Here is a 13,317-nt window from a genome sequence, read left to right on the forward strand (position 1 = left end):
TAAGCATTCATTCAAACAGCACTTTCGTGCGTTTTGCCAGCAGCTCTGCTGTTTATGAATTCAAGCCTATCAACTTCCGAGATTAGGCTGGTGTAACCGATGTGAAATGGCTAGCTAGTTAACGGGCTGCGCGCTAGTAGCGTTTCAAATGTCACTCGCTCTGAGACTTGGAGTAGTTGTTCCCCTTGCTCTGCATGGGTAACGTTGCTTCGAGGGTGGCTGTTGTCGATGTGTTCCTGGTTCGAGCCCAGGTAGGAGCGAGGAGAGGGACGGAAGCTATACTGTTACACTGGCAATACTAAAGTGCCTATAAGAACATCCAATAGTCAAAGGTATATGAAATACAAATGGTATAGAGAGAAATAGTCCCATAATTCCTATAATAACTACAACTTAAAACTTCTTACCTGGGAATATTGAAGACTCATGTTAAAAGGAACCACCAGCTTTCATATGTTCCGAGCAAGGAACTTAAACGTTAGCTTTCTTACATAGCACATATTGCACTTTTACTTTCTTCTCCAACACTTTGTTTTTGCATTATTTAAACCAAATTTAACATGTTTCATTATTTATTTGAGGCTAAATTGATTTTATTGATGTATTATATTAAGTTAAAATAAGTGTTCATTCAGTATTGTTGTAATTGTCATTATTACAAATACATTTTAAAAATTGGTCGATTTAATCGGTATCGGCTTTTTTGCCCCCCAATAATCGGTAGCGACGTTGAAAAAACATAATCGGTCGACCTCTACTCTTGAGTACCCATCATGTAATTGCTGTATGCCGTTTGGCTGCTATGTACATCACCTGATAGATTGATGAAGCACCAGTGTCCTCTAAATACACCATAATCAAAGAGCAACAGAATATAATATATTGTTCACCGGCGGCCCGTGGCACCTTAATTGGGGTGGACGTGCTCATAGTAATGGTTGGAATGGAATCAATGGAATGGTATCGAACACACCAAACACATGTTTTCCATGTGTTTGATGCCATTCCATTCACTACATTCCAACCATTATTATGAGCTGTCCTCCCCTCAGCATCCTCCAGTGATATTGTTGTATAATTCTACAAGATGTGTCATTTTCCTCTTCTAACATGGAAAAAGATGACCTCACGGCTTTCAGTGAATACTTTTGGATGATTCAGTCATCGTATGATGGTATGGGCATCATTATTTAAGAATTTAGCCTACCCACTGGGCACAACACGTGGTATAGCCAGCAGAATACCACCCTGCATACCACTGCTGGCTTGCTTCTGAAGCTAAGCAGGGTTGGTCCTAGTCAGTCCCTGGATGGGAGACCAGATGCTGCTGGAAGTGGTGTTGGGAGGCCAGTAGGAGGCACTCTTTCCTCTGGTCTAAAAAATATCCCAATGCCCCAGGGCAGTGATTGGGGACACTGCCCTGTGTAGGGTGCCGTCTTTCGGATGGGATGTTAAACGGGTGTCCTGACTCGCTGAAGTCATTAAAGATCCCATGGCACTTATCGTAAGAGTAGGGTTGTTAACCCTGGTGTCCTGGCTAAATTCCCAATCTGGCCCTCAAACCATCACAGTCACCTAATAATTCCCAGTTTACAATTGGCTCATTCATCCCCCTCCTCTCCCCGTAACTATTCCCCATGTTGTTGCTGTAAATGGGAACGTGTTCTCAGTCAACTTACCTGGTAAATTAACGGATAAATAAAAATGTAATTATAAAAAATTAAACGTGAATACTTGGGTAATATTTGGTTGAGATGTTGATCAATGAGATTACGACCTATATTCACCCACTCAAAAAGACAGCCAAAAGTTAGTTGATTTTCCAATATGTTATCACTATGCTTTCAACCATTTGAAGAGCACAGCCTAATTCCATTTGGAAAACAATGTCAGATTTCTGGTTTAGTTGTCACCCACATGTCTATCACTGTGCTTTCAAAAATATCATCTACGTAATCCCCAAAAGTAATTATTCATCATGACTGGGCCGTAAACAATAACTAGTAATGCTGTATAATCAAAAAAAGGTTAAAATCTCACCTTTCTGGTAAAAAATTATTAAAAGATGCTGAGGTGTCGTCTCTTTTGAGGACACAAGCTCAAGTACACAGTACAAATAGGATAAAAATAAAATATTTTATGATGTATTTCCTACTCAACAAAACTGTATGAATATAGCTTGAAATGACTTATGTTTTATAAATATAGCATAATCAAATTATAAAATTACTAAGATTTCACCTTCCTTTTAACTGTGAAATGCATATTTGTATGTTTAGTGTTAGAGAAAATGTGCATGTTTTCTGAAGGTCTCTGTTGATCAAAACGTCCGCCCCAATCACTGTGAACGTCTCACAGAGCTTTAGCTTGGCTTTCTGAACTCGGTAGGAACTTACCTTTCATAACATATTAATATTGTCCATCTATGACAGAAAAGTCTGAATTATTTTACATCAATGGCTATAAATCGATCTCTGAATGTGCTACCGTGATGAAATCATTTTCCTATGCTGCGCTAGGATGTTGGTTGCATGTAATGAGTGCAGGCATGTGCTTTGTCCGTGGCTCAGTTGTTGTGATGTGGTGTTCAGCCAGGAGTTGATGAACAGTCCGAAAAGCGACGTCACACAGGCTCAGTAATACTACTGTGTTGGTGTGAACCAGGGCTGTCGTTCAGTGCAAGCCATTTCGATCTACGGTATCCACAGATCGATTTATAAGGGAAAATGTCGGTCGGTACCAGAACCATGCAGGACCCCTAACCATCTAACAGGTTTTAAAAGCACAGCAAAGTTCAAATGGGAATACAATGTCAGAAATGTTGTTTATTTATACAACAGATTGTGTTGTCACTGTGCTTCATCTAATAGCAGAACCAAACGACCTGGATTGCAGTTTAGATTACATTAAAAAAGATGTGGGGAATGTGATCAATTCCGTTTGAGATGTTATGCTGATTATTACAGCAATTGTGAATGCTATTTTATGCATGCTATCGTGAACATAAACACCTTACATGATTAACCTACATAAGACATTTAAAGTTACAGTAACCTCAATGTGTCCATGGGTGTTACTCATTTTAAGGTTGAATGTTACGTTAGTTTGTAAGAGCCTTAACTTTAGGCTATTTACTGTATTACAAAAGCAGTATTGAATTGTGTTTGGATGACAATGAAACTAAATATCAACATCTAAAGAAGATGTATCTACTGCTTGGATAGTTCCATTTGAGCCACTGGCTGAATCCTGTTCTTTAACTTTTATTTGGAGATGTGAATCTAACATACAGTGCATTCGGAAAGTATTCAGACCCCTTGACTTTTCCACATTTTGTTATGTTACAGCCTTATTCTAAAATTGATTAAATTGATGAGGAAAAAGCCAATCTACACACAATACCCCATAAAAGCAAAAACAGATTTTTAGAATTGTTAGCAAATGTATTAAAATAAAACTGAAATATCACATTTACATAAGTATTCAGACCCTTTGTTGAAGCACTTTGGTAGCGATTACAGCCTTGAGTCCTCTAGGGTAGGACGCTACAAGCTTGTCACACCTGTATTTGGGGAGTTTCTCCCATTCTCTGCAGATCCTCTCAAGCTCCGTCAGGTTGGATAGGGAGCGTCGCTACACAGGTATCTCCAGGTCTCTCCAGAGATGTTAGATCAGGTTCAAGTCCGGGCTCTGGCTGGGCCACTCAAGGACATTCAGAGACTTGTCCCGAAGCCACTCCTGCGTTGTCTTGGCTGTGTGCTTAGGGTCGTTGTCCTGTTAGACTGGGGCGAATGTTCACCTTCCGAGGTCCTGAGGACTCTAGAGAAGGCTTTCATTAAGGATCTCTCTGTACTTTGCTCGGTTCATCTTTCCCTCGATCCTGACTATGATATGACAAAGCCTACCATAGTCAGTGCAGACGCCAGTAGTTATGGGTTAGGATGGTCCTACTACAGAAACAAGGTGGACAGTTAAACCCAGTAGCTTATTGCTCCAGGACTCTCACAGATGCAAAGAAGCACTATGTATAGATAGAAAAGGAGTGACTCGCAGCGGTCTGGGCATATGAGAAGTTTACCAGATATCCGTATGGTCTATATACATTCACACTGCAGTGATCACAAACTTCTTATTCCACTAATAAACTGTATAGACCTTGACTTAGTGCCTGTCAGAGACAGTTCATGCGCATGATGCGTTATAACCCTACAGCCAAGTATGTGTCGGGGAAACAGCTTGTTATAGCATACACCCTTTCCAGACATCCCCAGTCAGCTGTTACACAAGATATCGCAGGGCTGACCAGTGAAATCGAGGCCTATAAGGATACAGTTCATACAGCATGGCCTATCTCAACCAACAAGCTTGATGTCGTCAAGAAGCAGACACAACAAGATGCAGAGCTGCAGATGGTGAAACACTATGTGACAACAGGATGGCCTAAGTATGCAGCCAAAGTGCCAGACAAGGTGCAAGCCTACTACACCTCCCGACAGAACCTCTCAACCTCACAAGGACTAATGTTGTATGGTGATGGAATAGTAGTGCCACAAAACATGAGACCTGAAATGTTCAAGCGCATACACTACAGCCATCAGGGCATTGTGAAGTGCCGGGGGCGAGCTAGAGGTAGTGTTGAATAAGTAAAAACAGTAAATGGTCAGGAAATAGTCAGTTCATGCAAAGACTGCCACGAGTCCGAAACTACTCAGAGGAGGGAGCCTTTGATCACCACTCCACTCCCCAGTCGCCCATGGGAAAGAGTAGCAGCTGACATATGTGAACTCAACAAGCAAAACTACTTGGTAGTTGTGGAGTATTTTTCTATATATATATATATATATATATATATATATATATATATATATAGGAATAACTTACCTCAAAGACGTGTCTAAAATGAAGAACATCTTCGCCTGTTGGGCATGCCCAAATATTCTAATTACAGACAATGCTCCACAGTTCTCAGGTAGAGCTTTCACGCAATTCTCTAAGGACTATGATTTCAGACACATTACCACCAACCCTCCCTACGCCCAAGCAAATGGTGAAGCAGAGAGAGCAGTGCAAACAGCCAAAGGGATCCTGAAACAGGCTGACCCATTCCTAGCTCTCATGACCTACAGAGCAACTCCGCTGGAGATTAACCTATAACCAGTGTGGCCAGACCTCCAGCAGGTGAGACGTGTCGACCTATAGAGCAAAGCAGAGCTTCATGCGTGTCTACAACAACAGGTATAAAGTCAGAACCCCTTCCAGCACTGTCACACCCTGATCTGTTTCACCTGTCTTTGTGCTTGTCTCCACTCCCCCTCCAGGTGTCGCCCATCTTTCCCATTATCCCCTGTGTATTTATACCTGTGTTCTCTGTTTGTCTGTTGCCAGTTTGTCTTGTTTGCCAAGTCAACCAATGTGTTTTGTTCTCAGCTCCTGCTTTTCCCAGTCTCTTTTTCTCGCCCTCCCGGTTTTGACCCTTGCCTGTCCTGACTCTGAGCCCGCCTGTCTGACCACTCTGCCTGCGTCTAACCCTGAGCCTGCCTGCCGACCTGTACCTTTGCCCCACCTCTGCATTGTTGACCTCTGCCTACCCTGTGCCTGCCTGCTGTCCGGTACCGTTGACCCACCTCTGGTTTACTGACCGCTGCCTGCCTTGACCTGTCTATTACCTGCCCCTGTTGGATTATTAAACCATTGTCAATTCGACGTGTCTGCATCTGGGTCTTACCTTGATTCCTGATAAGCACGGAGTGAACGTCATCCGTGAAGCTGGACGACGAACAAGGCTGGTCAAAGACGGCTTCAGTGCTTCAACAGTGTGACACACCCAGGTCATACTTGATCCAGACAGATACGGGAGTGCTGCACAGGAATCCACGCCACGTGAAACCCCTCCGCAGTGCTTCAGAGACTTGTCAATAGGGTGGAGAGGAACACCCAGAGTGTGACACGGACTTGCACTTACCTATTCCAGATGCCGACCCACCTCCTGTCACAGAACCACAGACTCCAGTACACAGGACTTCTCGTGGTACAGTTGTCAAACCACCAGACAGATACGGAGAGCATAATGCACAGCCTGCATTATGTGACAGAAGAACCCCACTGCAGCTATGAATGTGACTGGCAGTCCACCCAGCTCACCTTAGGGTAATATACAGTTAGTGTTGTAGAAACAACAACTGTTTTTATGGAATGTTAAAGACAGTGAGTTGAGTTGATGATGAGTTGATGTCTCATGAGTTGTTGAACTTTAAAGACCGAAAAGTTTGTTTATGAATTCATATGTTGAGGCAAGTTAATTACAGAGTGATGAACTATACACATTGTGTTGTTTTGACATTTTAGAAACGCATGTCTTGAAAGGGCGATGTGTTGTATTGGAACTATTTGGCTATAGCGCATGGCACAGGTATATTCATGACGTCATATAAAAGGTGATTGGGCAAGTCGGTCCGCGTGCATCCGTCGTATCAAGTCCAGTGAAGACCGTCTCCTGTGTTACATTTACATTTACATTTAAGTCATTTAGCAGACGCTCTTATCCAGAGCGACTTACAAATTGGTGCATTCACCTTATGATATCCAGTGGAACAACCACTTTACAATAGTGCATCTAACTCTTTTAAGGGGGGGGGGGTTAGAAGGATTACTTTATCCTATCCTAGGTATTCCTTAAAGAGGTGGGGTTTCAGGTGTCTCCGGAAGGTGGTGATTGACTCCGCTGACCTGGCGTCGTGAGGGAGTTTGTTCCACCATTGGGGTGCCAGAGCAGCGAACAGTTTTGACTGGGCTGAGCGGGAACTGTACTTCCTCAGAGGTAGGGAGGCGAGCAGGCCAGAGGTGGATGAACGCAGTGCCCTTGTTTGGGTGTAGGGCCTGATCAGAGCCTGAAGGTACGGAGGTGCCGTTCCCCTCACAGCTCCGTAGGCAAGCACCATGGTCTTGTAGCGGATGCGAGCTTCAACTGGAAGCCAGTGGAGAGAGCGGAGGAGCGGGGTGACGTGAGAGAACTTGGGAAAGTTGAACACCAGACGGGCTGCGGCGTTCTGGATGAGTTGTAGGGGTTTAATGGCACAGGCAGGGAGCCCAGCCAACAGCGAGTTGCAGTAATCCAGACGGGAGATGACAAGTGCCTGGATTAGGACCTGCGTCGCTTCCTGCGTGAGGCAGGGTCGTACTCTGCGAATGTTGTAGAGCATGAACCTACAGGAACGGGTCACCGCCTTGATGTTAGTTGAGAACGACAGGGTGTTGTCCAGGATCACGCCAAGGTTCTTAGCACTCTGGGAGGAGGACACAATGGAGTTGTCAACCGTGATGGAGAGATCATGGAACGGGCAGTCCTTCCCCGGGAGGAAGAGCAGCTCCGTCTTGCCGAGGTTCAGCTTGAGGTGGTGATCCGTCATCCACACTGATATGTCTGCCAGACATGCAGAGATGCGATTCACCACCTGGTTATCAGAGGGGGGAAAGGAGAAGATTAATTGTGTGTCGTCTGCATAGCAATGATAGGAGAGACCATGTGAGGATATGACAGAGCCAAGTGACTTGGTGTATAGCGAGAATAGGAGAGGGCCTAGAACAGAGCCCTGGGGGACACCAGTGGTGAGAGCACGTGGTGCGGAGACAGATTCTCGCCACGCCACCTGGTAGGAGCGACCTGTCAGGTAGGACGCAATCCAAGCGTGGGCCGCGCCGGAGATGCCCAGCTCGGAGAGGGTGGAGAGGAGGATCTGATGGTTCACAGTATCAAAGGCAGCCGATAGGTCTAGAAGGATGAGAGCAGAGGAGAGAGAGTTAGCTTTAGCAGTGCGGAGCGCCTCCGTGACACAGAGAAGAGCAGTCTCAGTTGAATGACTAGTCTTGAAACCTGACTGATTTGGATCAAGAAGGTCATTCTGAGAGAGATAGCAGGAGAGCTGGCCAAGGACGACACGTTCAAGAGTTTTGGAGAGAAAAGAAAGAAGGGATACTGGTCTGTAGTTGTTGACATCGGAGGGATCGAGTGTAGGTTTTTTCAGAAGGGGTGCAACTCTCGCTCTCTTGAAGACGGAAGGGACGTAGCCAGCGGTCAAGGATGAGTTGATGAGCGAGGTGAGGTAGGGGAGAAGGTCTCCGGAAATGGTCTGGAGAAGAGAGGAGGGGATAGGGTCAAGCGGGCAGGTTGTTGGGCGGCCGGCCGTCACAAGACGCGAGATTTCATCTGGAGAGAGAGGGGAGAAAGAGGTCAAAGCACAGGGTAGGGCAGTGTGAGCAGAACCAGCGGTGTCGTTTGACTTAGCAAACGAGGATCGGATGTCGTCGACCTTCTACATTACATTACTTATTGTTAAGTTAATGTCAACCAAAGTGATATTCACCTCCAGATTCTTCACATTAAGCATAACACTACAGTGACCATGATAACATCATCCGGCGGTTGAAATTTCACCCTCAAAACAACCGTTTAAGGTTGATGACTTTTTTTCATATCGAATGTATTTTCCACATAGGTTCCACGTCAAGATTACATTGACAAATTACGTTGAAACAATGTTGATTCGGCCAGTTTGTGCCCAGTGGGTAGTTACATGACATAAAATGACATAAAGTTACATTACATCATTACATAAAAATCATCGCATGATCAGATGTGCTTTTCAGCATTACATTTGGAACTTTATCAGTGTGACGTTGCTGGTATGTATAGAGAGAGAGATAATTAAATAATGTCAGGCATATTCCATTAAGAGACAAAGAACCCCTGAAAAGTTGATCCGACTGCACCAATTGGACGCAGTGTTCTCTTTGTTCTCCTCCTCAGAACGTTATCTTCCAGACACGAGTCAAATGAATATGCACAGTATTGTTATTCACAAATCAGAAAACAAGGACATCCTATGAAGGTCTACCTATGAAACACTCAAAAAAGTTGAGTTTGCGTGTGGTATTGTGCCAGGGGATTTTCCTGTTCAGGCTCACATAGTCAAGAAAACTCCTGGCCCTAATGCATACTACAAGGATAATTCATTACTTTGACACCGCTTGGTAGTTACTTTAGCGCTGTGATACTGTCTTACGAAACAAGAACCTGTGGGATGTGCATTACCAGTGTAGACTGCAGAAATGACAGTCATATTGAAAGCCATCCACCAACATGGGGGCTGATGGAGGGTGAGGAGAATAGGTGTAGAAGCAGACCTATTTCCTAAAATTGGGTAAAAGCTTAAACACTTCTTACTTTAAAGGCCACCCACCCAAAAAGACTTATAGGCAATAATATTGACATTTTTTGGTCCCGCTTCATAGACCATGGAACAACACCTTTCGATATATGGGCCTTTGGACTATGTGAGATGGTGGAAAGTTGTGCTAACAAAAAAGTGGTTAATGATTACCACAATCCTAAAACGTTTAAAGCTCAATCCGGACACAGAAAGATCAAGCCCAGAAAGAGCGCTCAATTACCAGGTTTTCTTTTAGGCCACAAGTTGATTTGAAGTGGTTCAGGTATGTTAGAGGTCAAGGAAGGGTATTCGTTCTTGCTCTTTGTGAATGGGTGGTTGGGTCAGCTCTTCACCCTCTGCTCCCAACCAGCCCTATCTACAAGCAGTCTCAAAACCCAATGGGTAAGAGAGATATGCAGATGCAATATCTGTTTTTACCACTATTGACCTATTAATTAGGTTACTATGCACAAGAGATGATCTATCAAAACCTCATGAGCCCTTCGTGATGATTCTTAAAGGATTATTTTGGTCTTTTAATTTATTTACAAAAAATATGTGACCCATAATTAAGTTTTGTTATATTTAACCTTCATTTATAAAGGGAGTCAACATTGGTTTACACACACATACAAGGAGTCAATTTTGAGTTAAAACATACCATGAGTCACTTTTACAAGTGAGCCCTGCAAACATCATACAAAATGCAGTTTGCTGTACAGACTTCCCACCATATGTGGTTTGATTTGAAAAAATGTTGTAATTGGCGTCCTACAGCATACAGTATATGGTTTACAGAAAATCCACATGATTTCACAATTCATGTCTTTTTTCTGTAATGGCTGGATATGGACAGCACCTCAACAAATGGTTTCTCAGTTTCAGATGTAGTTTTTGACTTATTTCACATTTATTGCATTGGCCTTTCACTTGTCATCTTACACTTTCCCCACCCACTGTTTTCTCTCACTGGTGGTCATTGTTTGTCAGTAATGTCTTAAAATAGATGTTTTCTTTCCTATAATTCTGCCCCTCTCTCTTTTCTTCCTTTCCTTTCATCTCTCTCTCCCTCTCTCTCTCTCTCTCTCTCAGTATCTTGGCAAATTGAACTTTGTTGCAGCGGCTGGTGTGAAGGAGTCGGATGTGCAGATGTTCAGACAGATGGACAGCACTGTGTTTCACCTGAATGAGACCTCTGAAAAGACACTACTGTGGCTCTGCACTTTATACAGAGCCTAAACAACAAAAAATGTGCCGCTGTCCCAATACTTTTGGAGCTCACTGTATGTGTGAACAAAACTTGAGCAAAACTATGTTAGCCCATTGAATAATGAATTCCCTGTTGGTTTGACACAGGCAGGCCTGAGCGGCAAACTCTAGTGGGGAGTGGAGAGTGGCTGAACTGCAACCAGTGTATCCTGCTGCAGGAGATAGAGCGTCACTTGGATCCACTAGAGACACACGACACTCAGCAGATTCATGCTTTACGGTCAGAAAAGGAGTCATCAATGATTCCATACTGTGATGGAATACCAGGAATTGAAGCAAAGCTGAGAAAATCTAAGTATTGAGATACATACTATTATTAATACATCACATTGCTGTTTAATTAATTATTACATGCATACAATGGACATCGTATAGCTGCCCAAAGGGTTAATGTGCTTAGAGATGCAAACAATATTTGCATGTTTGCACTGTAAGTGGTCCTCAATGAAAAATGTGTATTTTTCTTTTTACCAGCTCGTGACAGTGCCTTATTGGATAATAAAGTGGTGTAGGCGTTTCGGACCCAAACGGCTTGTAAAAATATGGATAGATTTGTACATCTCCCTCAAGAGAAAGGTTTGTGGTTTTGGTACATAATCTAACCTCACTATAGAACAAATGGACTTGGACCACCAGAGAAAATCGATATTTTCTAATGTCTAAAATAACATATGTCTCATTGAACTGTTTTATTTATATATATATATATATATATATATATATATATATATATTATGTGTGTGTATGTTTCAGAGCTTTGTAAATTGAATAAGGCGTAGCACTGAGGTAAGAATCTAAATTATTCATTCACTTTTATGTTTATGCACTTATCACTACTGCTCTTCCATTTTGTGGTTATTAGATTACGTTTGCTCATCCATCGCCACAATCTATTACAGGCTGCCTGCTATTTGTTGGAGTCTTCAATCAAGATCATGCTATGCATCGAAATAGGTTTCCTTTTGAGAGTTTATTATTAGTGTATTGCCCACTCTAACTTTGATCTAACTCAGAATCGTGGAACTAATTCAAATGAAGAACTCTCCTCTCATTTCCCATGTGTAATAGTAAAACAAATAAACAGAAAAAAAGAACAGCTATTCAAAGTCTATTCCAAAAGTCTCAGAATGTTTAGAACAGCACTAGTGACCCAGGCGTAGACTTCTAAGCATTTTCCATCGCTCACTTAAACTTGCAGTGACATGGCACACAGTTATCAAGTTTTCGAAGAAGGGCCTATTTCCAGGCAAATATTTCACTTTCACGCATTTCTCTTTTTGTGAGGGATGACCTAACTGTCATGGTTCACCGAACTGCATTGTTCCACTCTTTTCGCATACCTCCATCAATGGAGGCTGCTGAGTGGAGGATGGCTCATAATAATGTCTGGAATGGAGTCAATGGACTGGTATCAAACACCATTGCCTCCATTCCAGCCATTATTATGAGCAGTCCTCCCCTCAGCAGCCTCCACTGACCTCTATCTAAATATCATTCATCAATTTAGAAAATAATCCAGGGCTAGTTTACCGGGGGAGTAGCCGCCCACGTAGTTACACTTACAATGCAGGGGAAATTCCCATGATGCTGCCGACAGAGCAGAGGCTCAGAGCACAACTAGGCTCGTTCACAACTAGAGTGGTCATCCACAGTTCTCTTCTTCATTTGCTCTAATGTAATAATACACCGGGTGACTGGAAGCAGAAACGGTGACATTTGCTTTCACCTGTCCTTTTATTTCTTGTAAGGTTATTTCTTTGACCTGCAGTTCAAAATCAAGAAAATCTGGGTATATGAAGGGGTAGGACTAGGCCTTTGGGGTGCATTGGATGCATTGTACTTGTCATTTCTATGTCTTAAATACAATAACATTTGAGACCAGACTCCCATGTCTGGTCCTATAAAAACACCAACAGTATACACTACATTGGCAATAAACCTTTTCCTATACAAGAGGGAATTGAAATTGAGAATTCTTTGAGTTAATAGTATCTCAAAATGATGTCAAAGCCATTGATTGAGGTAAAATAGCGCGACTTTCATCTGCACTGTCATCAGTAACAAAGCGCAATGTCCAGTCAATATATTTGAAATCGGGTGATGTGGCTTTTTACTTGTAGCCTCAAGGAAAGGTCAAACAACAGTGGTGTCCTTTTGCTTATGTAACATTTTGAATCCTATGCTGTAGCTCTGGACTCGTATTAAAGCAGAGCAGGAGTGGTGATCTAGGATCAGTTTCGCCAGTCAGATAATGAATAAGATTACATAGATAGGGAACCTGATCCTATTAGCACTTCTACTCTGAGAAGCTTTATGAATAAGGGCCCTGGTTAGAAATGATTGACATACCCGTGGTTGCTACCAGTGACAGGAGACAGTCAATGGCTGAGTTAGACAAAGTCAACATGTTGCTAACAATGTCCCCATTCAAGTGTGTTTCAACTATGCCCGGGGCTAATATGAATGTCAGAAAATATCCTGAAACCATGATGAAATCCAGAAAATATCCTGAAACCATGATGAAATCCTTGTCTCTCTCCCTCCCCCTCTCCATTTATCTCTCTGATTTACGCACTTTCAAAGACTTGTGACGCACCAACATGAAGACACTTGACTTCCCAGATACACTTTGGCGTGAAACAACTTGTTGACCGACAGAAAGTACAGAGTACAGTGTGTGAATTTACTTCCTGTCTCCGTCAGAATGACTTTAGATTCTTACCTTTCTCTCACCTGTACGATGTCCATAATAGGACAGCCTCAATCTCAGCAGAACTTGTTTCAATCTAAGCAGGACATCTATCCGTCTCAGCAGGACTTGTTTCAATAAGTTAATGTAGTC

The 13,317-nt window shown here is 42.8% G+C and overlaps 1 protein-coding gene across 8 annotated transcripts in view; it reads left to right on the forward strand.

Moving 5' to 3' along the window:
- Positions 1-13,317, forward strand: part of LOC139573795 (uncharacterized) — a 30,574-nt gene that overhangs the window by 4,578 nt on the left and 12,679 nt on the right. For 4 of the 8 annotated variants that reach the window (XM_071397670.1, XM_071397668.1, XM_071397674.1 and 1 more), the window contains exons 4-6: positions 10,299-10,770; positions 10,950-11,051; positions 11,229-11,261. The gene's annotated coding sequence lies outside the window, so the exon portion shown is untranslated. Of the gene's footprint in view, positions 1-10,298; positions 11,052-11,228; positions 11,262-11,374; positions 12,431-13,317 lie in introns of those variants that run through there. The other 4 variants (XR_011674655.1, XM_071397671.1, XM_071397672.1 and 1 more) reach the window with 4 other exon arrangements.

The sequence above is a fragment of the Salvelinus alpinus genome, chromosome 4, assembly GCF_045679555.1.
Source record: "Salvelinus alpinus chromosome 4, SLU_Salpinus.1, whole genome shotgun sequence".
In the NCBI taxonomy this organism is placed as follows: domain Eukaryota; kingdom Metazoa; phylum Chordata; class Actinopteri; order Salmoniformes; family Salmonidae; genus Salvelinus; species Salvelinus alpinus.